General features: G+C 37.3%; 1 long non-coding RNA gene across 1 annotated transcript; it reads left to right on the top strand.

The window, feature by feature from the left end:
* The first annotated feature begins 977 nt into the window (after window positions 1–977).
* Window positions 978–17036, top strand: LOC136841862 (uncharacterized). The gene is made up of 3 exons (XR_010854112.1): window positions 978–1101; window positions 9677–9872; window positions 16392–17036. It is a non-coding gene; the product is annotated as an uncharacterized lncRNA (long non-coding RNA).
* The last annotated feature ends 7462 nt before the right edge of the window (window positions 17037–24498 follow it).

The following is a 24498-nucleotide window of genomic DNA, read 5'->3' as shown; positions in this document are numbered from 1 at the left end:
GTACAGGCACTCTTAGCAGTACAGATGTTGTTGTAACACACATGCCACCAGTTGGTCATGGTGATCTCTGTTGCACTGGAGTGAGGGCTGGTTGTCTTCTTTTAGCTTAAGCTGGCCTCCTACTCTTGCTCTTGGGCAGTCCATAACAAGAGCTGGTTGTGTAGAACTCATAATAACAGTTCATAGAAGAGTTGGTTTGCATTCTACAGTTACAAAAAGGAAAATGCAGTATAATGTAAGAAGAAGAAAATTTTACAATGAAATGTAATTGTAAAAGAAATGTAATTGTAAAAAATGGTCAGTACTTAAAGAAATAAAAATGTAATTCCTTCCTCTCAAAATCATATCATGGAAAGCAGGCACTACAAATCAAGTCCTGAATGCCAAGTAAACACACAAGACCAAAAGTAATAGAAACAATAGCACACAAGCCACAAATATAATCTATGTGTATATATATGTGTACAGTATATATATATATATATATATATATATATATATATATATATATATATATATATATATATATATATATATATATATATATATATATATATATATATATATATATATATATATATATATATATATATATATATATATATATATATATATATATATATATATATATATATATATATATATACCTCACCTTTAGGGAGAGCAAGAAATCATGTAATTAATTTATTCACCCCTTGTATTAAAAACATGTTGATAGGAGCACTTATAATTATTGATATTGTGAGCACCAGTGAGTCAGGAAATCTGATGAAGTGAAAGGATGAATCATTGCAATATTTCTTATCAATACATCAATATATTTATTTGGATGTAAACTATCAGTCATTAGGATTTACTATGTAAGAAGTTGCCCTTTAATTCTTCTTCATAAGACAAATCGAAAAACCTACTGAATATTGAATAAGTTTTATCTGAAAATAGGTGATTTAAAATTTCTTAGAAGAGTCTGATGACGTAGAGGCTCCTGATTGGTCGACGGAAGCGAACTTCACGATCCTTGGGTGATCTTGTTTAAGGTCGTAGAAAATCGGCAGAAAGCGAAGGAATTCTGGTATTAATTTGAACTGTTGTTGATTTTATGTGAGTAGCATTAAGCATGTCTTGTATTTTTTTTTATTCTGTTACTCTAATCTGTAGGCTGCCGCCGTTTTAGAGCCGTAATTAAGCCGATGCTTTGCGATGTAGTAAATCGAAGTGGCCTGCCGATTGAGTGCCATTCTGATGTTAGCCGGCAGTATTTCCTATTCATTTAGTTTATATTGTTTACGTATTGATTAAAACAGCCAGCTGCCCATTAAGTCAAGCCTTGTTTTGTTCAGTTTGTGTATATGGTGAAAGCTGTGTTCCGACTGGATAGGCAAGACTAAGAGGTCTTAAGTTTCTGTTTTCTATCCCCGAGTCAGATTTAAGGTAAGCATGCTTCGGTATTTCTAAGTAAGGGCTTCACACCGACTATTACCTTGGGAATTGATTTTTCGGATACTCGTAGTGTTGCTGATGAAGGTCAGTTATTATTATCTTCATATTATCCCGTAGGGGGGTAGAGCCGCTAGTGCACCTCACGGGGTGCACTGTAGGCATTTTAGGTTCTTTGCAGCTTCCCTTCGGCCCCTGGCTGCAACCCCTTTCATTCCTTTTACTGTACCTCAATTCATATCTTCCTTCGGTAATTCTATATATTAGCTCCGCGCCTGTTTTTATCTTTTCAACTGGTTTTTTCTACACTTTTAGGGGTTCTGATACTGGCGGTGCATCTGTTTGTTGTTGGCCAAATGGAATGTCCCTTCGCTGTGTTTAGTACTGGCCCGGGGTGGGGGACCCGGGTTGGGTACCCATTTGTTGACAAGTTATTGCACATGCCGGACGGGGGTATTATTTTATAAGTTGCCAATACACATTATGAAATTGTAACGTACATTTTTGGGAAGAGCTCTTCATTCTCGTTATTTTGAACCCCATGAACACTATGCGCAAATAAATAAAAAATTAAAATTTCGACATAAGGGAAGAATACTGGCCCCCGCCCCCATAGCTAATACAGCAAAATTGTAACCAGCAAACACCCATAGGTTAAGTTATAGTGGTATTTTAAGGTTCTTCTAGTGCCTTATCATATATATACTAGTCATTTTTTGCATGAAAAACACAAAATGGTTTTTCGTGCAAAAATGGCTGGCTGGAGTCTTATTGGCAACTTATAAAATTTTACCCGGACGGGATATGAACCGTTCGAAACAGACATGCCCATGTTCTGTCTTGTGAAGATCGCGTGTGGAAACCCCTTGTCGGATGGACTTCATTGGTTAATTACAGGTTTAATTACACTTGAGCGCCAAAAATTAAAGGTAAGTTCATAATTAGCAACCAAATAACTGTAGAAAAAGTTAAGTTAGAAGGCAGTCGCCGCCCCGGGCTACTATATAGTTCTACCCTTTCTTCCGTCTTGCTATCCATCCTCTCCTAATGGTTATTTCATTTGTGCAACTGCAAGGTTTTCCTTCTGTTGTACCTTTGTAACCTTTTACGTCCCGTCACTTGCCATTTGGCCTAAACTCTATATTCCATTCCATTCTGTATTCCATTCCATTCTGTATTCCATTTCTTATTTACCCAACATGGTATGGGACCCTTTGGGAACTCGGGATTTTGGAAGCATTGGGAGAAAGACTGGACCGCCATGTTATGAAATGGTTCCGCGCATGCGCAAGTCATCAGGGAGCCATATGTTTAAGAAGGGATTGGCTAAGGAAACCTATCATAAAAGAAACCATAGTAACCTAATGTACCCAAACCTAACCCAACGTAGCAGGCCGAGTTACTTAGTCGGGCTGGAACCCCCGGTGAAGGAAACTCCACTTTACCAAAAGCTTCCCCATAACACTGCGCATGCGCGATAACATTCCAGGATGGCCAGCGTACACTTGTGAAGTTAATTACAGGATATTACAGATGACCAACAAAAAATAATGGTAAATTCTTGATAAGCAACCAAAATTCTGTAGGAAAAGTAAATTTCCAAAGTAATACCCCTGTGGAGCTATAGTATTGCTTAGTTCTACCCGTGTTTCTTTGGTATTATTTAATTATCAATCTGGGAGTAACAATAAAACTTACGTTGCCCAAGGTGTAGTTGTAACATAGCCTAGGCCAAATTATGGGAAATGTATCACACATGGGCTAGGTAACCTCATAGTAAATTGCTAAGGTAAGTCGCATATAAACTAGTATAGACTGCAGTAGGTGCATAGCCCACCCCAGTAATAAATTCACGGTAGAACATAATAGCTCAGGCCAGGTCATTGTAGGTCAATACCACTTATCCCTGTATACTATGATTGCACCTGATAATTGCTAGCATGCATAATTAGTAATTCCTGCCCCTTGGCATATGGTAGTAGTGCACAGTATCAGTAACATTTTTTTCTTTTACCCGAATGGTCACTAAACCTGAAAAAAATTCAGTGCACCTAAAAAATAATTCACCATGAAGTTAGGCTAGGCTAATATCAGTGATCCCTGTAAGGTGCTATTTCTGTGATCTTTTGTGTGGCAAAGTGGTAGCAAAGTGTGTTGGTGAGGCGCCTCAGAATATCATTGTAAATAACGGTGATAATTATAATATCCTCTCCAGTATAGCCTAATTCATCTAAAGGGAGCTGCCATAAATGCTGTAGCAGTACGAGCGGAAAAGCAGCAATTTCATGTCTTGGTGACAAAATGCAAGCCTCCTTGCAGTTGTGTTGCCAGTCGCGATACAGTTTACATCACCTCTGTTTTATGTTGGCTGTATCTTTTAGTTTTTGTGATGATATGGCCTAGATGCAAGAATTCTTGGTTCTTCAATATTCTTGAGCAATCCTGGGATCAGTGACATGAACTGGGTCTTGGTTTTATTGTATAGAATGGCAAATCCCTCTGCATAGCCTATCTGCACCAAGTATTAATTCGTTGCTGGAGACCTTTTAATGATGGGAAAATTAGAACCATATCATTGGCGTAACAGAAGTTATTTGTTTCTTTGATAGTGCCTTCGATTTGGAGGGAACTCAAATTGACATTTGGGCCTTCTGTGTATGTATTAAATAGATATTGAGAGACAGTGGTCCCTTGCAAGAGCTTGATTAGAGAGCCAAACTTGTACAACAATACATTTTCCATTTGGCACAGAATTGCTGTATGGAGAAACAGTAATATTAAATGCCAATTAAATGTAAAGGTGTGTCTCTTTTTGGCAGCTTCAGGTAGTTTACTCTTGTCAAATGTTTTTCTCATCTACAAAACATAGGAAATCAGGAGAGGCTGATGATAGGTACTAGTTCAGCAATTGTTTCAGGATTTAGATACAGGTGTCAGTTGAGTTGTTTTGCTGTAAATCTGAACTGGTTGTCAGAGTGTAGTGATTAGAAAGGGAGAAGTCTTACTAGAAGAACCAATTCAAATATCTTTGATGAAATTGTAGTGATTGCATTTGGGTGATAATTTCCTGGATTTAGCTGCATCATTTGGCTTGTTTTGGATTAATGGTACTGAGTGAACTAACAGTAGGGATTCTGGGAGAAACTGGTGAAATATGCACTCATTGGAGATGACAGGTAGTAAAACATAAATTATCGGGTGGGAGAAAATGGAAAGCTTCTGCAGGGAGACCATCACAGCCTTGTGACTTATTATTGTAAAAGGTAAGTTATTTATAGCATCACTGATGTTAACCCAGCTTAATAGCATGGTAAAACAGATGTTTTTGATACATGTGAGCGTATGGTACAGAAAAACTCCATAAATTTTTGAGTGTTTGTTTAAAATATTGAGTTTTTGGGAAAGTACTTGGTCAACATTGAAAGCTAATGCAGGCATGGCATAAAAAATATTTTGACCTAGATTGTGTGTGCGGAATGTAATCATAAAGCGTGACTGACATATTAGAGTGTACAGTTTAGCTTTTTGCCATCTGATAGAAGTTTTGTATACTGATGAGGATTGAGGTACAGGTATTGTTCATTGAGGAATTCTCTTACATGTTGTATGGCTGCCTGTGTATTTGTCTCAATATTTTTGTTTACCTGCATATACTTTTTGATTAGGGATAGACACATTTATGTGGAAATTAATTCTGTACCCTTCATCTAAGGATTTAAAGTCATTCCAGAAATGAAACTAGCTTTTGAAATCAAATAAAGCCAGCTTGTAGTACTGTGTTTTACATCATGGTTATATGCAACAGAATTCAAATAGCCATTGAGATGGTTTGAAATCAAATACATTCAATGGATGTAGTTATTTTAGGACCTGGCCATAACTTGAGGGCAGATGTTGAGATACAGAAGTGGCGTTAACATAGAGCTTAGTATGGCATTAACATTCTGTAAGAGGTCAAAAATAGTTTTTTGTATTTTGTTTAGGATGAATAACTGCCATTATTGTGTTTTAGATAATTGGAAGTTTTGAAGAGGTAAGAATGATGTTGAGACAAAGTGTGAGTAAGCCACTTTCAAAGGCATTAGTAGGAGCTGGTCAATCAATAAGGGCAAGTAAAGAGTAAGCTAGGGTAAGCGTACCAATAGGTACTCAAAAAACATGGATTTTTTTACTCTACAGACTATGTCCGTCTTACAAATAACATAACGAATATGATATTTTTACAGGTTATGAAAAAATGGGTGTAGTTTCGTGGTATGTAAAGAAATTATAAATATTGCAAGCCCATGCCGAGAAAATGGTCAGTAAATTTAGTGCGTTCCTATTATGAAGCGTGTCCAATGTACGCTCCTCTGTCCATTAGGTACTCTTTCACTCATAACTCTGAAGTTGTTAAAGCTACACAAGTCTCCTTTGGATATGTTAGACCTCATTCATTGCTTTATTTGATCATCTATTTTCAAAAGAGCTTCAATTACATTATCTTAACTTCCATGGGGTATTTATGGAAAAAAGTTAAAAAAGGCAAAATTTGTGTTTGACATCATGTTCCCATCTTGTAAAAACAACATTATAGCTTGAGTAACATCATTACATAATGCAAAATAGATGTACTTGATAAATGTATCAGCAGGGGAAGGCTTATACATATGAAAACTGTAGTGAGTACAGTCAGGAAAAAAATATTTTTATTGGAATTTTTTCTTAACAAAACATGGTATTATGATATCCTATTCTTTGAAGTATCACCTCTATATTAATTACACACCTAGTAACTACATGAGATTAACTTTTCAAGCAAACAAAAGTGATTATGAAAGAAAAACTAGCAAACTGCTATTTTACTTGAATATTTTTACTGAATACATAAAAGAAATATATGTATAGTTATCGATAGTAATAAGAAATAATAAATTGTTTGACTTGGAAATTCTTTGCCACTTCCCATGGGAATCAATGTGGTATATTTACTAACTAAATACAATAAAAAAACTATTTATACTAGCACTTACAGTAAAAAAAAATAATTTGAAAACGAGCTAGAAAATCTTTTACCATATTTTCATTTTAACTTTGCTAAATGGGAGATAAGTATTGTTTTTATAGTAGATGGAAACGAAAATCCGTATACACGATTTCTATATACTTGTTCTGGGCTTTCTAGAACAACTATCTCATCTCAGTGATGTGGATAGGACACTTCTTCAATTTCTGGCATTATGTAGAAGCCATCACTTTTTTCTTTCAGAAATGACACTTCATACCCACCTTCATCAACCTTTATGACTCTAGCAATGTAGACCTCAAATGGGGATGTCTTTCTACCTTTGCTTGATGATGTTGCTTTTTCTACTTTACTCCAACCCAAGTTAGAAGCTACTTTGGGTTCCTCAAGGGTAATGCCAAAAGAAAAGTTGTCTCTTTCATAATCTAAGCTCTCATCTGAACTATCATGCAAACTCAAGACTTCGTCATTTGATGATTCACTTGCTCTACTGGTATAGGAAGGGCCTGCCACTGCTTTACTATCTTCAGTTAGTTCTTTGTCTTCAGGTATTTCTTCTTTATCACTTGTATCTTTCTCTACTCATTTCCTCTTTTGCTGTGTTACAGAACCTTTCTTACTTGTTGATTTTGGTAGTTCTCTCTCTTCATCATCTGTATCTGTTTGTACTTTTTCTTCTTTCTTTGTGTTACTGAACCTTTCCTGCCCATTGAGTTTGGTGTCTTTTGCTTGATTCTTTCTTTTCTCTTGCTTCCTTTATTTTTCAAATTCATTAACCATTTTCAGTGATGATATAGAAAATACTCTGTCCATCACATTTCTTATCACCTTTGGCCCTTTACCTGGTTGCCTCTCTGGGAAGAATTTATGGGTGATCATTGCTGGACTTACTGTGGATGGTGTGTCTTTAGACCTTTGGGGAAGGGGTAGTCGATGTTTGACTGGAACCTTCATTTAGGTGTTCTAGCTGGTCTTTTGAAATTCCTTTGGAGGAGAGGTAGCAGTAAAGGGCATACTTGAATACTGCTGTAGTACATGTGCATAGCTTTGTAATGCAGTACTAAATCACATAGTGAACCTTTCATCTTGTACATGTGTTCCCTTTCTTCCCTTGTTGTTACACTTGTGTCAGTGGTTGTTTGACAACCTCGATTTACTGTAAATGGAGTATAGTCTGACATGAGACCTCCTTGAAACCTCCTTGGTCTACTCCTTCAGAAATTGTAGAAACGTGCTCTCTTTGTGATGCAGCAGCTTCCACCATAGTGTAGTCAGGGCATCAGGATCGAAGGAGCACCAGGCCACACTTCTAAATCCTGCCTTTATATTTTCTGGTGTGACATACCTCTGGTACACATTTAAAAACAATAAGGTAGTGATTAAGTTGAAAAATAAATGCAATTATTTTACCCACATAAAAAACAAATCCAGTTAAGTTACCCATAAAAACTAAAAGCAATGAAGTGATATATTCTTGACAAACAAAGCTACAGTAGTAATTATTGAATCATATCATTTTCATTTAAATGATTCAAATGGGCTACAATAATTTTTCCTATTTAACTTACTTTTCTATATCATTTAAAGCATCTGCAATTATAGCTGGTCATATTTCTTTTGTTGCACCTTTCTTTTTATTTTCTGATTTTGACTTTTTTTAATCACACTGGTTTTATTTTTACTTTGTTTTCCCATACTGTATTATTCTCTCTGAAAAAAAAATAATAAACGTTTAATGTCTTTTATGATGAAAAAGTGTGATGACCAATAGGTACGCAGTGTGTGGTGCCTTATATGTACACGCGTACATACAGGACATCACACACTGCGTACAATTTGGACCATTCATGGGGTAAATTGACTTGGATATTGCTCCAATGGTTTTCATGGAACAGTGGCCCATATTCTCTCTAGCTGTAGAGGTAGCCTTAGATTGTTGTGTTTTGTGGATCAAGTCTCTCTGGCAGGCAATATTATTTTTGAGTACACATTGGGCATGTGTGTCTTGGCCTTGTCCAGTAGGTACGCACCCTTATTCCTCTTACATCTCTTATTTTACAAAAGTTTTAATGCTTGTTTCTTATGGCCCCAGTCACAAAATCATCCTGCAAACAAAAAAAAACCCAAATATATTTAACGCAAAGGAACCATGATATAAGAACATACATAAGAAACCTTTAGATTTTCATAAGGAAATGGTGTATTTTTTCACATTTCCTTCTATTTTGATTTGGTAACTAGTCCATTACAGAGAGCAGAATCTAGAAACTTGGTTATATATAGAATAATGGTGAGGGATTATTCTGAGACCAAAATTGAATATTAAAGTGCTGTCTTTTTCTGTACAGACATTTTTAAATGCCCAATGCGTACATATTGGACTGATGAGTACTTATTGGTACCTCTACCCTAATTAAGCACTGTAGTTTCTGTTTGACCTCCTAACAGTTCAATTTCAAGTTGGCTTGGAGCTTTTGTGTAAGCCAAATCGCATTAGAAAATTAAACGCCCAATGGTTGCTTGAAGTCTGTAGGTATTTCATCAAGAAAATTTAATTTTACTAGTACCCACAGTATATCTGCCCCATTGTACCAGTGTCACAGCTGTCTGGTACGATCAGTATCAGATGTATAGTGTCAGTTCTCACTCGGTGCACAAAGGCATTATTATTAAAAGGTGTTTCCCTCATCCTTTTGGCCCCTAGCAGCACCTACCTTTCAGCCCTGTATTTCACTGTATTTTGATGTCCTTCCATTTTATTTTCCTTTTTCTCTCTTATTTCTTAGTGCATTTAGAGTGTTGAATGGCTGAAAGTGCCCAGTTGCCTGGCTTTGTAGTCTAAATTTCATGATTCATTCATTAAAGTGTTAACAAGTATGAATAGTTTTGATGGTTTACTAGTTTCTCGTTCTGATAACTCAAAATGATTTGTTAACTGTGGTTTATATGTTGCTGAAGTGTTGTGTGTTAAGAGAGGGTTTTTTTTTTGTGGTATTGTCTAATGAACTGGTTACATTCCAAATCCTGTGTTTGAAAGCTTTACAATTTTGAAGTCTAAAGTTGCTTCATTTTTAGGTTGAAATTCTTCCTTTTTACAACCGAATGAGCATAAAATGTGAAAAAAATGCCATCATCCTTGACATTTTGAGGTTATGTAATGGTTTTGTCAATTTTGAGATTTTAAGATTAATATAATGTGTTTCAGGCAGTGACTAATATAATAATGTATTTCAGGCAATGATTATCCAGTCCTCAAGAGAACAAGTTTTCCCATCCCAAGGATTCTCCAAATACCTGAAAATAAAATTTTTGAATGATGGCCAGAACCAGCAGTATATAAGAAACTAACACAGAAGCTCTAGCTCTTACCATGTAGAGGTTGAGAGGTAGTCCACCCTATATGAAAAAAGGAAAGTTCTTTTTTGAGAAAGTAAGTTCACATATGATAGTTTAAGAGAAATTTAGTCCTGATAACACATGTTGGTTCCAAAGTATACAAAAAAGCATTGTTAAGGAATTATAGGGCCAAATGGATGATTGAATAGGCTTGAACAACGCACATGAAGAATTGGGTAGTACTTGTCAGCAATGCTTTTATAAGTACAGTGAGGCAGTGAAAGTGTTAGCCCCAGTTATGTGGGACAAATTCTTTGGTGATAGTTTATGTAAGCCTGAACCAAGGAGGTCAAACAGCCAACTGCACATTTAAATGTGAATGCTCAGTTGTATTGGTGAGGAATAACTGCAGTATCTTTTTCAGTGTTTGGTTCAAATCATATTTTGTGCAAAAAGTTCATGCAGGAAAACATTGATTTTACAGAATTTTATTAAAAATACAGGTATTACACAATGTATGATGGAAATTACTGGCATTCAAGGGTTTAAGACTTGTACATTTAATCTGGTTAGTAGAGTACTCCCCGCAGGGGGGTTAGTGCTGTCATTGCACTTCGTGCGGTGCAATGTAGGCATTACTTAAGGGTCTTTGCAGCGTCCCTTTGGCCTCTAGCTGACTGCTTTCATTCCTTTTACTGTGCCTCTGTTCATATTCTCTTCCATCTTACTGTCCACCTTCTCTTAAACAGTTGGTTCATTGTGCAGCTGCGAGGTTTTCCTCCTGTTGCACCTTTCAAACTTTTACTGTCAAGTTTTGTTTCAGTGCTGAATGGCCTTAGTTGCCCCACTGCTTGGCATGTATGCCTAAAATCTATAAATCAATCAATCAGTAGAGTACTGTATTGTAAAATGCTGACAACATCCAGAAACGAATAAGAAATTAAGATTAAGAATTGATGTTGAGAATTTGGAATCTGAATTGAGCAAGTTAACCTTAAACCTTCCCTGGCAAGGGGTGGTTCCGGGGAATAGTATCATTTGTGCACCTCATGCAGTGCACCGTAGGCATTACTTGAGGTTCTTTTGCAGCTTCCCTTTGGCTTTATGCTGCAACACTTTTCATTCCTTTTACTGTACCTTTGTTCCTGTTCTGTTTCTTCCATCATACTTTCCACCCCAATTTTTTCATATTGCAACTGCAAGGTTTTTCTCGTGTTATACCTTCAAAACCTCCTTTTTACCCTTAATTGCCCTTTCTGGGCTGAATGACCTCATAGGTCCCAGCACATGGTCATGGGCCTAATTATACGTATATTCTATTTCCAACCTTAAACCTTGATGGCACTTATTTCTATTGTCCATAATTTCAATTTTTTCTTTTTATTTCTTAATACTTTATTCCCACATTTAAGATTTCATTGTAATTTATAGTTTATTTTATAAGCATTGAGATGCTCATTTCACCTGTTTTGAAAATGGTACCAGAGGAGTGCTGAAACATTAAAACTGAGGTATCCATAATCTACCCCAATCACAACTAGACCATAAGTAGCATAACCTTTTAAGAACTCTGCATTTCTTCAAAAAGTAAGTACAGCATAAGTGCTTAGACATGTTTGTAACGCATGAACATTTGAGGCCGTTATTCATTTGATTTTGGAGCAACATGTTTCATTTTTTGTGTCTGAGGTAAATATGAGATGAATAGGTTAAAGTAGAATGAAGGAGAACCCAAGTGTGTATCTATGCTCTGATCCCAGACAGTGCTTGAGCAAGCTCACCCAAAATAAGCTGTTTTCATAAGAATTGTGATTTAACTAAACTAAACAGATTACCAAGGGTGTCGACTACACAGCCAACCGACTAGTGACATGCGTAGAATATTCAAATAGTTTGTCAGGTCTCTCACGCTCTATAGCTATAGACTGTTCCCTTTGCCTTAAGCCTTAATATCATTTTCCTAGGTAGTCCAGGAGCATTAGTTCAAATATGGCTTCAACCCGGAACAAATTAGTAACAAGCTGAAATTTTCAGTAGGTGCTCAGAGACCTTCCTAATGACATACTAAAGTCCCCAAGAATTCGCGCGAGGTTTTGAGAAATTCAAGATTGCGTCCAAAATGGCCATCGATATCATATTTTTGTTATATCTCAGGTCTCAATCAAGATAGAAACACAAATGAAGTATGAAAATATAGGTTTTCAAACACAAATGAAGTATGAAAATATAGGTTTTCAGACCCAAGGAATTCATTTATGTCAGTGTATGTGTAGTAAATTGAGCCCGTGTCATGTTTTTGAGTTACAAGTGCATTCACACATGTTGTAACAAGTAATTCTGAAACGCCAGAACGTTTTTTTTTTTTTGCTGGAAAAAGCAGACTGGGAGAGTCAGACAGACAAAGAATCATCTGACAAGTCTGTACCAGGATGCAGTCGATCAAGATAAAGGTGCTGCTGAGATTGATGAAGATGAAACTCTCCATGAGTTTCAACAGCTTCTAACTCACCACCTCGAGGAAGCTGCCACACAGAGCAGAACAGGCAAGCTATGGGTCAGTACATCAACCAGGTGCTGCTCATGCTCAACTTCATCAAGGCTGAGAGAACTGGCAACTGGAAACTCCACCTCCACTGTGTGCAGGAGATGATTCCACATTTCCATGCAGCAGGTCATATTCCATATGCCAAATCAGCCAGACTCTACTTGCAGCAGATGAACTCCATTGAAGATGTCATGCCACCTGAGGAGTACGCACTGTTCTCAGACAAAGGGTACTTTACCATCCGTGAGCTGATGAGTTCTGGTCTGGAAACTTCGCCGACCAGACAATTGAGCAGTACCTCATGAGGATGCTGAAAACTAGTGGAGGGGATGACCCATGGCAGGGGCATAACTAACAGCACCTTGACCAAATGGATACATGCACTGCCTCGCTGCATGCCTGTGTGTGATGCCTAGAAAAGTTCAGGTGTTCACACCATGCCATCTGAGCAGCACAAGGATCTCCGCTCATCCTCTCAGGTCAAAGAGAAGAATGACTATAATGTCTTTCTCCAGTGGCTAAAGGCCCATCCACCATTTGCAGGCTACCAAGCTGATCGGTTGGTATCCATAGCCACAGGTGTTGTGGTTCATACATCTGTCAATTGTGACAATGCAGTGCAGATTGGTCTTGCTGCAGCATCTAAGATAACAGGAAATGCTTCACAGACATCACCCTGCATCGCACTGACAAAGTGAAGACCATGGGAGAAAGAACAGCATCAATGTCAGGGGGCAGAGCACAGTGGTAAATCCCACTATATTCTTTAACCATCACTTGCATCTTGAAGACAAGTTCTGACATGGATAAGTACATGTCATATGAGCTTGCTCCACAGCCCCCATCCCTCTTTCAAGATGGTGCTATGCGGAAACCAACCAAAGAGTGCTTTGGGTACTGTCCTCAAGTCATTTGCTCCGATGCAACACAGCCTTCCAAACAACTGTCAGTTTGTAGTGGATGGCGGCTACTTGCTGCACTCTGTAGTTTGGCCACAGCGATCTACCTATGGAAGTGTGTGTCAGGGCTACATTGCCTATGTCCTTAAGCACTATGGGGCTGGCATTACCACTGTGTTTGATGGCTACAGCACTATCTCCACAAAGGCAGCAGAGCAAATGCGAGGGCAAAGAAAGGCCACATCCAGTGACATCTTGTTTGACCAGCACATGCATACCACCACTACACAGGCAGCATTTCTGGCAAATAGCAACAACAAGAAGAGTCTCATAGACATGCTATCTGCATGATGACTCAATCAGGCATAGCAGTGAAGCAGGCAAGTGCTGATGCAGATGCCTTGATTGTCTCTACAGCTCTATCCTTGGCAGAGTCTGGTGAACCAGTGGTTGTCGTTGCAACTGACACTGACTTGTTGGTGATGCTGGTGAACCAAGCAAGTGCAGACATGGATCTTTATATGCTAAGCTGTATGAATCCCACCACATTGTACAAGGTTTGTGATATCCAGGAAAGCCTTGGTGAGACCAGTAAATATCTGATGGTGTTACGCCATAACTGGATGTGACACAGTGTCTGCTGTGTATCGGCAAAGGGAAGCGCAAGGCATTCAACCTGGTTCACAACAAGGAGTATGACCAGCTCAAGACATTCTATAATGCTGGAAGCACTCACCAACAAGTGCAAGAAGCAGGTGAAAGCTTCCTCCTGAAGTTGTATGGTGCACCTCATGGTGTGTCACTGGATGAGTTCCACTACACTGCCTACAAACAGGCAATCAGCAGAGTATCTCTGTCCTCATCCTTCCAACTGGCAAGTTTGCCTCCGACAAGTGCTGCAGCCAAATAGCATTCCTTCAGAACTTATCATACTGTCCAAGAATGGATGGGCAGGCCCTTACAGCCAACAGCCTGGGGATGGAAGCTGGAGGACATCCTAATTCCAGTTGAAATTGACCACCCCATTGCCCCCGACTGTCTGATCAACATGATCTCATGTGGCTGCAAAGCAGATAGCTGTGGAGCATCATGTGGCTGCAGGAAGATGGGGGTGCACTGCTCTGCCATGTGTACAAATTGCAGTGGTAAAACCTGCAAAAATGCAGCACAAATGCCATCCTTCATTGATGATGATGAAGAAACTGAAGCACCAAGACCAGTTTCTCCTGAAACTGATGACGAAGACGATGCCAAGACCATCGTCAAAATTATTTGATTTATTGATTTATTTATTGATTGACTGATTAAAAGTCTATAATTAGGACTACAGGTAAGCATTTTTTGTCTATAGTTAAGGCAATGGTTAAGTGTTGTTTCTTGCTACTGGCATGACTTTTATTGTATAATGTGTGTATGTTCAGGTTGATAAACATGTATTTTGTTTTTCTTTTGCTAATGATTCCATTTAAAATTCAGATAATAAAAAAATAGTTCGAGAATTGCAGTCCTTGCCCCAAAAACATATATTTAGACATTGTTTGACTTTCTATGATGTTCGGGGCTTGAAATATGACAAAATCTAAAATTGGCAGCCATTTTGGATGCCATCTTGAATTTCTCAAAATCCTCACAACGGATTCTTGGGGACTTTTAGTATGTTATTAGGAAAGGTCTTCTAAGCACTTCCTGAAAATTTCAGCTTGTTACTAATTTGTTCTGGGTGAAAAGCTAATACTCCTGGACTATAGGCACAAATCCTTCTGGTCAGGCCTCTGAGAGCTACGTAAATTAGCTCAGTGGCTTGGTAAAGTACGTAAGAAAATGCTTAATGAGATTTTATAGATACGTGTTATTGGTGCTTGTAAATGACTAGCCAGAGTTTTAGTGTTCATTTATCTCATTGGGCATAGCATTTCAGAAGGAAGTTGTGCGTAACACCAGTTTTCTTTATAAAAAGACATGGCTGCCTCCTCTGTCTTAGTGTTTTCAGTATCTCTGAGGGTTTTTTGCCACCTAGACTTGTATAGATCTATAGTAGCCCAAAGAGCCATTCCAGTTTGGTGCCTTCCAGATGCCCTCCAAACGATTCAGGGAAGGTCTACTGGACGATTTTGCACACTGGCAGTGACGAGTTGGTCTATCATTAAGACTGGTATTTGTTGTGGGTTGAGGTATTCAATTATTTTTTCTCAGACTTCATTGTGTTGAATAATTCCCAGGGAAGTTGCTTGTTATGGAATAGTATTAGAAAGATTTGATTCATTATCAGCTGTTCCTGGAATGTTAGATTCAGAAGCATGGTACAGTAACCACAAGATTGGCATTGTCTCCTTTTTTACTTTTCATGCAGCTAAAGAGTGCATTGTTTTCATCCATGTTTAGTGAAGTCTGGATAAAATTGTGGCTTCAGTGTTGGTTGTTCTCTTGAGATTTTTGCCAGTATGATGTAGGCAAATTGGATCTTCTGGTCCTTATACTCTTGGTAATCAATCCCAGACCTTATTTAAGATGTCATCTGTTAAATAGAAATCCTAGTTCTGGAGAAAGAATCGGCTTATGTTGGTGTTGGGTTGTATTCTGACACATATTGGTATGAACTATGTGACAGTGAGCCATAAATTGTTGAGTAATAGCCTGATGGTCTTTTTTGGACATCCACTGGCAAAATGGTAACATATGTTAGACTTCGTAGGTTCTTCATTGGGATTGTACATTTAGGCCCATTATTAAAGCAAAGAAGGATCTCACTTATGGCTTGATAAAAGTCTTATTTAAAAATTTTTCACTCTATCGTCATTTCTTGAATTTTCTACAGTAGGCATTGGTTGATACCATACACTTTGTGGACTAAAGATAAAGTTGTTTACAAAAAGTAATTTGGGAACATAATTGTGTTGTATAGTAAGAAACAAAAAAAAATTAAGTATAACAAAAAGTTGCAAGTGCCCCTTTATGGAACAAGTAAAAATATTCAAGTGGCTATATCCTTTGAGTTAGTGGGCCAGTTTGACCATATATACTTGTACAGTGTATTGTTATTAACTTTTCAAATTTAAAATTGCTGGGTGTCAATTAACATAGATCTTAATAGATCAAGTACTGTTACACTAAGTTGGAGTGACTGGTTATACTAACTAATGTCTAACCTTTTTTTTTTTTTTTTTTCCAGACTGAAAAGCTATGCATTGATGAAAAAAGGAACACCTGTTTCTGTGAAACATGCCAGCTATACAAGAATTCAGCACTGGAAGAAGTGGAAAATTGCTAGTGAAAAATGTATACTTCAGAGAAGCATCTTACCAATCTAGTATAAAAACTTTTTTACCTGTATTGTGTTGAGAAAGAAGTTACATGTGAACATTTTTATGTTCGCTTTTCCCTGTGTGCTCTTAGATGGGTAATGAGTTTTCTCTAACCACTTCAGCGCACATCTGCTTGAAATCTCATCTGGACTAGGTATTTAGCCATCCCTATTCTCCTTGATTTTTTAAAACCTTTCTACAGAAGTTTTTACTGGTTCCATATTTACAACTAACTTCCTCACCTCTTCTCACCAAATGTGTAAACAATCTGTGTTCTTTACACTGCACTCAATCTGTGAAACTAGCATTTTATAGTGACGCCTTTTCAAAATAATTTTTTTTTTTTTCACTGGCTTTGTCTCTAATGCTAAGGGTTTTATAGGCCTTGTACACATTATAGCTATGTTTACTGACGAGTTCTCTATGTACACTCGGCAAGAAAAGTGAGGATATAGTTTTCATTAGATTTCGTTCATCGAATTTCAATTTTTTTCTTACAGAAAACACATAATTTTGGTAAATTTACTCTAGAATATGAAAATACAATGCAAATTATATCATACATGTTTAATCTGCAAACAACAGCGTTCAGATACCTAAAAACACCATGCATGTCCGAAGTAATCAGAATTTCTCAGATGACTTTGTTCATAGAGATATAAAAGATAGTATGTGGATATCTCGGTGTAGTACTATTCATCAGAACGGCAATATTTACTCGTTTTCCGTTATGAACGGGCTTATTATTGCATCATTATACGAGGTAATGATAATTTCTTTAATTTTTACACATTCGTGTTTGTATTTCACGGTGTTAAAAGTCAGCTGGAATTAATGGCAGTAAATGTTGTGACGCCTAGGGTAGGTTGACCAAATCTATTTAAATCCGCAAGAGCGTTCTCTTTGATGTGAAGGGCAGCGCGGGAGCTTCGGGGGAAAACACAAATAACTGGACGTTTCTTTACGTTGCCATAGTCTCTCTCTCTCTCTCTCTCTCTCTCTCTCTCTCTCTCTCTCTCTCTCTCTCTCTCTCTCTCTCCATTGCTAAAACATACTATACAAATATAGTATAGCTCAATCTCTAAAAGAAAAAAATAATGAGTAGCTCTACTGATAGGCCTAGGCTTATACAACAGCAACTCTCTCTCTCTCTCTCTCTCTCTCTCTCTCTCTCTCTCTCTCTCTCTCTCTCTCTCTCTCTCTCTCTCTCTTCATTGCTAAAACGTACTTTATAAATATAGTATTGCTCAATCTCTAAAAGAAGAAAAATAATGAAATGAGTAGCTCTACAGTACATAGAGGCCTAGGCTTACACAACAGCAACTCTCTCTCTCTCTCTCTCTCTCTCTCTCTCTCTCTCTCTCTCTCTCTCTCTCTCTCTCTCTCTCTCTCTCTCTCTCTCTCTCTCTCTCATCATAACAATGCATTCATTCCTTTTCGTTGGACATAGCTCAAATTTAACTCTTTGATTTCATTATGGGAGATTGCGTTTCCGATTATGCAAGGATTCCGTTCAATGTGGTGTCATAAATTCATTTGTGTAAGGTTGCTTGGTAAGTTATATCGAAAAATGTTTATTTTGCTCAGAACTGTCGCTGCAAATTACAATTTGAACGAATACGGTAAAACTTACTTCTGCATTTATGTATCAATGATTTCAGAATCGTAGAATATGATTGAAAGTAATAAGAGGTCAAGCAAAAAACAAACACAATAAGACAGAAGCTCCTCCCCTTTCTAAAGTTGCCAGATGTCGCATTATTGAGCAACATATGTCCGAAGATTTAAAAAAACTGTATCCTCACTTTCCTTGCCGAGTGTACCGTACACTTACTTCCACTTCATCAAGGCTACTCATTTCTTGCTACCTTCAGTCACTGCTTTCACTGTACAGAGTACAGAGTACTACTATTAAGACCTATGTGCCCTTTCACCACATATTTCAAAAGGCTTTTACTGTTTCTACTGGTGCATATTTTCATGGCACCATATGCTATTCAGTACACGGTATCGAGCTCGACCTTGCACTTTTCCCACAGTATCCACTTGAATGATTGGACTTTTTCCTTTTGTATGTTTCCAGTAATTGTAAGGTATTTTGCTTAGGTTAATTTTTATCATCCTAGTGTCGTACAGTTTATGTTCATTCTCTTCATTTCTTTAGAAGATTCTGCGAAAGTGCTTCCGTCATCATGTTTTATTATATCTCTCTCTTCTCCTGAATTCCATGTGCATTTGTTTTTCATTCAATTTCCCGTTCATATTCTCTTTCTTCCATCTTACTTTCCACCCTCTCCTAACAATTGATTCATAGTGCAACTGCGAGGTTTTCCTCCTGTTACACCTTTCAAACCTTTTACTGTCTATTTCTGTTTCAGCGCTGAATGACCTCATAGGTCCCAGTGCTTGCCCTTTGGCCTAAATTCTATATTGAAATTGAATTGAAGACATATTCTTTGTTCTCTGTAGGGGTGGTTAATGCCATCATTGTACTTCACACGTTTCACTGTAGGCATGACTTGAGGTTCTTTGCAGTGTCCCTTCTGCCCCCAGCTGCAACCCCTTTCAGTGCTGTTACTGTACCTCCATTGACATTCTTCCATCTTACTTTCCTCAACCCTCTCCTAACAATTGGTATCCAGTGCAACTGCGAGGTTTTCCTCCTGTTACACATTTGGAACCTTTTTGTTGTCAATTTCCGTTTAATTGCTGAATGACCTAATAGGTCCCAGCATTGGCCTTTGGCCTAAATCCTATATTCTGTTAAGTTCCTCGTTGGACGAGTCGGTAGAGTTCTTGGCTAGCACTCTGCTAGGCCTGAGTTCGAGTCTCTGGCCGGCCAGTGAAGAATTAGAGGAACTTATTTTTGGTGATAGAAATTCATTTCTCGGTATAATGTGGTTCGGATTCCACAATAAGCTGTCCTGTTGCTAGGTAACCAATTGGTTCTTAGACACGTAAAATAAGTCTAATCATTCAGGCCAGCCCTAGGAGAGCTGTTAATCAGCTCAGTTGTCTGGTTAAACTGAGGTATACCTCCCTCCTATATTATGTTCTATTCTTGTTCCATTTTGCCTCGCCATCATCATTGCCTTAGCCACCTTCATAATCTTCCTTGCATTTTCTTTGCCAGTGTTTGTAGGTACTCTAGCCTTCAAAAGAATGTTATCAGACTTGATAGTGCCTTTCAGCTATCTTGGCTGACAGTAGTAGCTGTATATATTTTTTGAATAAATATACAATGCACCCACAGTCAACAGCGAGTATACACCAGCTCTCTAACATTTGTCTCGGAATCTCATGATCTACTGTATCTTTCATTATCTTCACTCGAAATCATGTGCTATTATGTACTTGAGTGACCTCACTTGTACAATGATTCTTACTGATATCCTCAGCTTTTCTTAATTCTTTGTTATATATCTACAGACCTTCAAATGATTGTGGTAGGATTGTTTATGCATGGTACAAGTTGTAGATTCTCTCTGTAAAGATTGCCTGTTATTGATTTCCCTGTCTGAAGATGGTTGTAAGCTCTCCTAAGCACCAGAGATGATTATGTATGTGAGATTGAGAAGTGCTCAAAACAGGAAAGGGAATTAACACAACTGCAGAACAAAGGAAAAGATTAGAAAAAGTAAGGTTTGTAGGTAGGTTTTAATATAAAAATCTTTGAAGTCAAAGAAAACAAGAGATTGGAAAGCATAAGATTTTTAGGGAGGTTTTTGATATAAACATTTTTGAAATCAAAGAAAATTAGAGATTAGAAAGACCAAGATTTGTAGGGAGTTTTGATATGAACATTTTTAAAGTCAAAGAAAACAAGATTTTTGATATAAGCATTAGTGCCAGGTAAGAGAATTGCTGGTCATGATTCATAGTATGGTTGTTAGATTTATGATGTCTTCAGATGTAATTATTGTATTGTGTACTTCAGGGTGGGAGGGTGGTTGTGGAACGATGAAAAGAGGAAAAAGGAAATAGTTGTCAAGCATTTCATTTTGTCAAACTGTTCGAAGCATGTTTGAAAAGGCAGTCTGTATGCAATGCATTGCTTAAGTATTTTTTTACTTTCTCCGTGATCATGAAACATAGGTTGATGTATGAGTAAGGTAATTTTTTTCTGTTTAAGTTTTATGATATATACCAGCTTTTTAAAAATAAAAGTGTTGTTTGTGTTTTGTTAACTCCACCCCTCCCCTCTCTCTCTCTGTCTTAAACAGCCATTTGACTGTGAAGAACGAACCGTACAGTGCCATTTATCTTGTTTTAGGCAGGGCAGAACAGCAACTGGTTTCCTGATATGACCTCTGTTGTTGTTAAATGCAGTTCTTTATTTCTGATTATTAGCTAAGGAGCTCTGGAACAATCTACCCCCCATTATTATAGATTGTTTAGTGTGCCTGTTTTGTTGTAGCCACCACCATGACATATGTTGTTAACTGCTGTAACTTGATTTCAGCAACTTGTCAGTTAAGCAATTATTATTGTCTTGTTTATGGATAATTTCTGCATTTGAACTGCTTTCTCAAGTCTAGTAGGCATACCCTAAGCCTTCCAATAATTTTTTTGTAATTGATGTTCATGAATGTCCAATTGTATTTATAGAAGCATGTATGCTGTATAATTTTTTTCCTTGGTACCAGTTTTCATACTACAGTACTTGGTTTTAGGCTACAAACCCTTAATGATGACAATCTGTGGTGCCTGTAATTATTATTACTTTTCTGCACCTCTTGCGAGTCTTATAGGAGAAACAGCAATCTTACTGGACATTGTTGAGAGATTGATTGGGGACTGTTCCAGTCACTCATCATCAGCCAACCATGGTTATGAACTGTCTGTAGACCAGTGAAACTAGGCTTCTCTAATTCATGTACCCAGGTATTTAAAAGTGGCTAACTTTCTGCTGGCTAGGTAAGTTCTGAACCGAGTGTGTTCTGCATCCCATTGTTCTGTTGACTTCCAGATTTTGGTCAGTTCTGGAAATGTGGCACCTATTCAACTTTCTGGAGTTTACATTGTTTTTTACTAAATCTCAGAGGAGTGGCTTAGTTTTTATGTAGTTTGTAGATGTTGGTGGCATATAGAGCTTAAATATAAAAAGTAACGACTGAAATTATAATTGGGCAAATCGCTTTTCACCGCTGAATGACCAAAGTCCCAGCACTTGGCCTTCAGCCCTAGTTGTATAATTTTATTCTATTACTACTTTTATCTTTCTTAGTAAGGCAGTCAATTAGTTGTGTTGCTTCTGACTAGAAATACTACTAGGTACTGAATGCTGCAAAGGAGCTGGGTACTTGTGTGGAATGTTTTGTAACTTCTAATGACATATTCATATGTCCATATGCACTAGTGTTGACTTTTCTGGAAGACTAGCATAAGAGTGCCTTTGTCTTGAAAGTGGGTTGGATTGGTAGCCTCAGTTTTCCAGCCCTTGGTGCTAGTATTTGTCCTTAGGGGTTCCTTCAGTGGCCAAATTAAATAAGCTTTACTTCGACAGTGAACGTCAGTTTTCAATCTAAGTCCGTTTTTAGTAAAGTATGTAATTCAAATAATTCAATTTAAAGAGCTTCAAGCTCCATGGTCTGTTACAACGTTATGTGAACTCAAGGCAACAGTTTTCTGTTGCTGTAATGTAGCTAGTCGTGTCTATGTTTTCCAAGTCTCTTGAGCAGTAATAAGAAATCCTTGCCAGCCATGGAAGAGCTAAAGCAGTTACCCTTGTAGTCTGGTTAAACTAATTATCTTTACGTTTTAGTGCTGAATAATGGTGAGTGGGCTTTTGGCTACTTCCACTTGAGTTGTAGGTAGAGAATCCCACCTTTGATTGCCAACAACAGTAATACATTAGTAGTAAGTTCTATGCGGGGATTAAATGTTTTCAAATCAAGGCTGAAAGGTGGTTTTAAGTTGCAGGAACCAAGACTGTAAAGGAAGGGCTGTTGCTTGAGGGTATTGGTTTTGCTGATATCTCTCTCTCTCTCTCTCGTGTGTGTGAAGAGGAGGGACCAGAAAAGTATGAGGTACAGTAGTGGTTAAAAAAAAAAAATAAAAGTACTGAAGAGTAATGAAAATTTGGATTCTATGAAAGTTTTCTAATGCATGGAAAGACGCAGTACAGTAAAAAGAAAAAGTTACTGCAGTTTAGTAGAAATACTATCATGAAAGGTAAGGTATAGAAAACCAGTGGTCTCGTGAGATAAGACAAATTTAAGAAATGCTGCAACAAAGGAAGTAGGCAGCAATTATTGCTTTGTGCAGTTCTACAATTACACTATGTAGAATGAGTAAATTGTTTACACAAGGAACTATGTAGAATAAGTAAATTGTAAAATTTGAGAATAAAACAAATTGCAAACACTACTTTTATTTAATGCCAAAACCCACAATTTTTTTTTTTTTACTCCTTGAGAGACCATTGCAATACCCCAAGGAAGAGCATTCTCAGCAAGAAGTGAAGTGACCAATTAATAGTCTAACTCAGGCTGTCTTTAAGCAGGCAGTTTGATTTCTGGGATGAGAAAAGCCCCTGTAGAGTAACGTGCTTTCCTGGGTGGATTCCAGTTTACTCAGTGACCCCTGAAGAAAGTCAGACTATCTAAAAATTAAAACTTAGTCCAATGGGGGTGTGTTTAGGGTTAAGGATTACCACAAAGATAAGCCTCTGATGACGTCATTCTCATGGCTGACACGTACTAGAGGCATTAGCTTGTTTGACATGTAGTCTTTACTAAACATGGCGTGAATATCCCGTGGAGTTTCCTGACAGAATTTCCTTCTAACATCAAATATAATGGCCATAAAAAAACTTAGTTCAGTTCTCTATGGATGACATTTGAGAAAGTCTATGGTGGCGAAACATACAATTTACGACATTCATTTTTGTTGAGATTTTTGCTGTTACAGAAAATGGGAATCTTATTCACTCAAAAATATATTTTTGAGACTAGCAGCCACTTTGATACCCACTTTGTAGCTAATACAACACATGGTTTAGAGCTTTAATGGATTATTATTTGTAAATATTAATAAATAGGGATATTTATCCTTTATTCCGAGGTGCTTAATCAGTAGACTGACTAGGTTCTCAATATGGTGTTGACTAAAATGTATTCTGTATGATAAAAACACAGCCTACTCCCTTCTCATATCCTATCATTTAGCCACTATATCTGACTTGGCTGCAATTTTAATAACAAGATAGACTTAAATTTTGCCACCACCACTTGTTATTGATGTGAAATGTAATGGCACCAACTATAAAATGTTACCAAACGTTGTGACACCCTTTAGAATTAAAAATATACGCTATATGATCGACTTCAAAAGCTGACTCTTCTTATAAACGGTTATCTCGTAGAACTTTTTAAACTAAAATGAATTTTGACTTTCATAGTTTTATTTTTAGATTTTGTTCCTTAAATAACTTTTCCTGACTTTATGAAATTTGTAAGTACAATGCATTTAATAGAAACCTGGAAACCACCCATTACCAGATTATTGCTTCACTTACTTTTTAAAGAACTTATTGAAAGATTTTAGCTTAATCAGGAGCTTTTTCAACCTGATTTTTAGTGTTATAAAACACAGCATCTTATGATGATTTACTGTTAAAAACTTAGTGATCATGTGCATATGAATTTTAAATCAACCAGTATACATTTCATGAATGCAAATCTGACCTTATAACATTTTTAAAGATTGAGAAGTTATATATTTAATCAGATTCTACATTTGTTATGAGCAGTTTATATGACCTAACTCCTGCCTGCAACATTTATTTGGCAAGTATGAATATTCATCTATATTCTCAGATGTCACACAAAGGATTTACAGTCACAAGCAATAACAGTAAATTCAATGAACTTTACTTCAATTGACAAGGCATCCTCCAGTCTTTGTTACAACAAAAGCAATTAATTACATCAAGACACACACTATCTTCCCAAAAGCAGACAAGTGACCTAA

Source organism: Macrobrachium rosenbergii, chromosome 9, assembly GCF_040412425.1.
Source record: "Macrobrachium rosenbergii isolate ZJJX-2024 chromosome 9, ASM4041242v1, whole genome shotgun sequence".
In the NCBI taxonomy this organism is placed as follows: domain Eukaryota; kingdom Metazoa; phylum Arthropoda; class Malacostraca; order Decapoda; family Palaemonidae; genus Macrobrachium; species Macrobrachium rosenbergii.
This window is presented reverse-complemented; position numbering and strand designations above follow the sequence as displayed.